Genomic DNA, 5,110 nt, shown 5'->3' on the forward strand with positions numbered 1-5,110 from the left:
GGATAAATAAATCCACATAAATAATAATATCCAAGGAGTCACACGCCAAGGAACGAAGATGAATTGCTTAACCGCCATCTGGTCTGCTCTGGCTCCATGCTGTCCATCATCACTCTCCAGTGTCTCCTGCTCCTGCTCCTCCTGCTCCTGCTCCTGCTCCTGCTCCTGCTCCTGCTCCTGCTCCTCCTCCTCCTCCTCCTGCTCCTGCTCCTCCTCCTCCTCCTCCTTCTCCTTCTCCTCCTCCTGCTCCTCCTCCCTCTCCTCCTCTGTCAATGCCACTGCCATATGAGTGCAGGTAGACACTATTTCTCGTGGAGAGCTCACTTTTCTGAATAGCAGCCAGACCTGTGTGGTGCACTACCTGGAGATGATTGAAGACAGAAATTTGACTCCTCTTGGAACAAAAAAAAGGCCTTTTAAGTTTATGCTAGGCAAGCAGGAGGTGATCCAAGATTGGGAAGAAGAGGTAGCTCAGATGCCCATGGGTCAGAGAGACAAACTGACAATCTCCCCAGACTACACTTATGGAGCTACCAGGCACCCAGATATCACCCCATCCTATTCCACTCTTGTGTTTAATGGGGAGTTGTTAAAAGTGGAATGACAGAAGTGGTCTCCTCCCTTAGCTCTGCAAATAGATCTGTTATGCAGGGATCTAGAACTTCCAGTTAGGTTCACATGAATCCATATATAGCTTTACTGAATGTCCCACCACTCTGTATAGACACCTACAACTGAATGTGTTCTGTTACTCAGCTTTGCTTCAGACATCTCTGTGTTTTCTTCCCCTTCTGTATGTGTGTTGACCTAAACTATATGCTGCATTTGTTTGTTTGTTTGTTTTGGGATAAAAACTCATTTTCAGTCTTTTAGGTCTACGTTTCTAATAAAGTATATTTCCAACAGCCAAAGCAATGGGTTAACTTTAGAATAGGGAATGGCTTGTGGTATAATTTGCAAGAACTTTTAATTTTTATTATATAGGGTGAAAATTGTATCTATTATATATTAAGATATTCTTTCTGCTGCACTGTAAAACCCTAGCAGTGTTGAGATGCTGTTAAGGGTTGGATTTTTCTCCAGTGAGTGACATCCTGTTAAACTGAAAACCCTACCCAAAGTGAGGTGTGAAGGAAGGGAGGGAGAGAGCCTTTGCTTCTTACAGTCCTCCCACCTTTTGAAACATGCTACCTTTTAAAGCAGCTCCCTTCACTGTTGTGTTGGACCCTACATTATCTGTCCCTGGGTCAGCAGGTACTTCTAAATTCTTCTTGGTGACCTGGCTTAATTTGTTTTTCATTCTATGGTTTTTCTAATGGATTTTCAGTACTTTTGTAATCTTGTAACTGTCCAAGCTCCTAAATTTTATGGACTTCATGGAAATGTTTAAATTGATGGTACTATTTCTAGACTAACCACACAATGGATACCCACCCATCACGATAAATCCTTGAGGGTTCTCTTAAGAAAATTATTCTAGTTCTCACAGCTTCATCATTTCCTGGGTTTTAATGCTTGGCTCTCTTTGCTGATTGCAGCTTTCTGGCTTTTCTTCCTTCAGTTTCTTCTCACCCTCTCCTGTGTAGTGATTTGGTGAGAGAAAGATTATTTTTTCCCCTGCCCTCTGCACTACATATGCAATTCAAGTTTTAATTTTATAATAAAATTAGAGATAAAAATTGATATAAAATATTTTCCAGGATACATAGATACTAAATGAATAAACTCATGCTTTTGATCCCAATACTTGTAAAACAAACACAGAGAAGATAAGTTTGTTGTGAGTTTGAGGCCAACCTGATCTACAGAACAAATCCAAGATAGCTTAGAATACATTCAAATACCATAAATAAATAAATAAATAAATAAATAAATCTGCCACTATACAGGAAGATATTTGGAATCCACACTGTCTTGTTTTGATTTATAAAAAGAATATGGTTATGTGTTTAATGGTCATAGTGGCATTGTACATCCTCTTTGATAGAGGTCAAAATAGAGCAGACTCCTGTTGAAAAGAGCCTGCTAGCCTGGATCAGTTTGTCCTTAAATGACTTCAAACTGCTGAACAAAATGTAGGTTATACTGGGAGAGACGCTTTGTGTTTGTGTCAACAGGAATAAAAAGGATTTGGATTCCATTCAAAGTAAGAAAAAGCATATTTGACAGAGGAAGACCCCCTGAAGATCTTGGCTATAGACAGGAAATGAGAAATCAAGACCAAACAGGACAGGAAACAGAATTTGCTAGTTTCTCTACATGGGAACAACACTGAGACTAGCTGAGACTTAAATGTCTCTAGCCAGAACTTCAGCTATACATACCAGATGGAGCTTGTTGGCTATAAAGTCCACAAGATTAATCAGGTCATTCTTTGATATCCATACATGGAGATTTATTTTACAGTTTGTTTATATGATCAAACTAACTTCTAAAGAAAGAAAATATCTTTCACCTCTTCAAACAGAGAACAAAGACTTGTCTTTAACTGATCTGTATGTATTGTACAGATGTGCACAGATTCCATACATATATTATTACAAAATTATGTATTATTTCTAGAAGCTTTACTTAAAAAAAAAAAAAGACAGACCTGTCAAGATTTCTCCTCAAGGATATGGAGGTGCTGAGAATTACTGCTACAGATTTCTGACTAATCCTATCTCACACTACATCAATGTTGTCTAAAGACTTGCTTCCAAGATAACTGCAAAACAACTAGCTCCTTTTGTCCAGCCATTCTCAAAACTAAGCAATTTTCTAATTTCTATCCCCCCCGCCCCAAAAAAGATTTTTATATTCAAAATCAACAGGAAGCAATTACAAGAAAAACAATCCACATTTCCAAGAAGTGGTGAATTTTTTTATTTTTATTTTTTGGTCATTCAATGTGTGTTGGAAGTTTATCATATTTTTAAAAGGGGGTGGTTACAATACTGATGGTATTAGACAGCAAGAAGACAAAATAGGGAGGTTAGATTTAGGGATTTCTTTTCTTTTTCCTTTCCATTCTCTATTTTTCTTTCTTATTTGGGTAAGGAGAAAGTGATTGAGATGAAAGAGGAAAATATAGTAATATTACAGTAATAATAAGAAAAAAGGGGGCAAATTATTATATCTTATACCAAAAATAATTTTTTACTTATAATCTTATATTGGGAGACATTTTTGTATTTTGGTGCAAAATTGAGGTTATGTTTTATTACATTGGTAACAAATTTTTATATATTGATACAGAAATAGGTTATTTTTAATACAGTGATATAGGTTATTTTATATTGATACAAATGTAACATTAATTTTGATACAGAATGTATATATGTTTTCATTTTTTTTACATGAAAAACTGTACCTATATAATTCTTAAAGATACAATGTAAGGCTCTAAGACTTTTACAAGCTGCTGTTGCAACCTCTAGGAGTAAATAAATAAAATATAAATTAATAGTCATGTATTCAATTACATACTAATTTAATTAATTACAAAAAGGTGTTTTCAAGGTTATTCAGATAGTAAGTATCTAAAAATAAACAATGTTTGATAATTCCGATATGTTATAGATACATATTTGGCCTTCAAGACATCAGATATACACATAATATGGCACTAAGATTATTTCATTATTTAAAAACCTTTTTTGACTTGAGACAGGTCTGCTCCTGGCACTAAAGTACCCCCAACCCACTTCAAAGAAAATAAACATCTAAGAACCTATATTTGGAGATGACATTAGGTGTGACAAGCTTCATACTGCGCACAAAAATGCTATCCAAATTGGGCAAACTTAAATGCAGGAGAGTCTGTCAAGAAAAACTAAGCAAGTACTTTATGCTTCTTGCTTCACAGATAGGTTTGTCATGGGCTAGCAGACTGAAGGTGGGTCCTCCAAAATTATAGAGATAATTCTGGTCAGGAAGCCAATATAAAGCCAGTATAAAGCTTTCTACCAGTCTGGGAAGAAAGAGACTATATGAAATAATTCTAACACAGACAAAGTTGGAGTCCTTTCTTGGGATTACAGTCTCAGTAATAAAACAATTTATGAACCACCTCAAATGGAAACTCATAGACCATTTTGTTAGGATTTTAAAAGAAAAACACCTAGAAAATGCAAGTTAAGAAATTTCAGCTCTATGAAGGGGAGAAGAAAAGGAATTATCTGTGTTACTAGTATGGAGGTCCACCACATGGCAGACAGCAGTCACAGGATAGGGAAGAGGATTTTAGAAAAAAGAGTGGAAGGAATCCCAAGTATGACAAAAAGTATGTTTAGGTTCTGAACTGCATCTAAGAGAGAGAGAAGGACAGTTTGGAGAGACAAAAGAAGAAAGATGGACAGACCTATGGTAACTTGCTTGCAGGTATAGCTCTCTGGTAAGGAAAGTACCAAGGCTTCTTAAATGAATAATTATTCCATTCCTCTCTGTAGCATGGATTCAGATGAGCCTGCCTCCCTAGAGCTAATCTCATTTTAGCAAAAGTCCTTCTTCCATGTCCATCTGAAATGTTAGGTCTTCACTGAGACCAGAGATTCCAAATTATACCAATCAAATAGCTAAGATCAAAAACTCAAGACACAGCACATATTGGCAAGGATGTGGAGAAAGAAGAACACTCCTCCACTGCTGGTGAGATTGCAATCTGGTACAACTACTCTGGAAATCAACCTGGAGTTTCCTCAGAAAATTGGAAAGATACCTGAAGACACAGCTATACCACTGTTGGGCATACACCCAAATTATGTTCCACTATACCACACGGGCTATATCTATTGTGGCCTTGTGTGTAATGGCCAGAAGCTGGAAACATCCAAGAAATCCCACAAATATTCATAAATAGATTTTTCAAAATTTTTATTACGTTTCTCAAAGTATTCCCTCATAACCAATTATAACTGAAATTAAGAAATGTTTTTGAAATTAACAGAGACCAAAATAAATATATTGTTCAATATTAGGAATTGAAGAACAAACCTGACTCATTTGATTGTATGCTACATAGTGGGGGGGAACCCATAATTTTCTCAAGTACTTTTGGAAGTAAGTAAATGTCTACTTGGGTGGATGAGATTTCTATTGAAATTTGGTCTTTACTAGACTACTTTAACTG

General features: G+C 36.3%; 1 pseudogene; it reads left to right on the forward strand.

Moving 5' to 3' along the window:
• On the forward strand, window positions 214–1,666 carry Fkbp1a-ps3 (FK506 binding protein 1a, pseudogene 3; annotated as a pseudogene).

The sequence above is a fragment of the Mus musculus genome, chromosome 16, assembly GCF_000001635.26.
Source record: "Mus musculus strain C57BL/6J chromosome 16, GRCm38.p6 C57BL/6J".
NCBI lineage: Eukaryota > Metazoa > Chordata > Mammalia > Rodentia > Muridae > Mus > Mus musculus.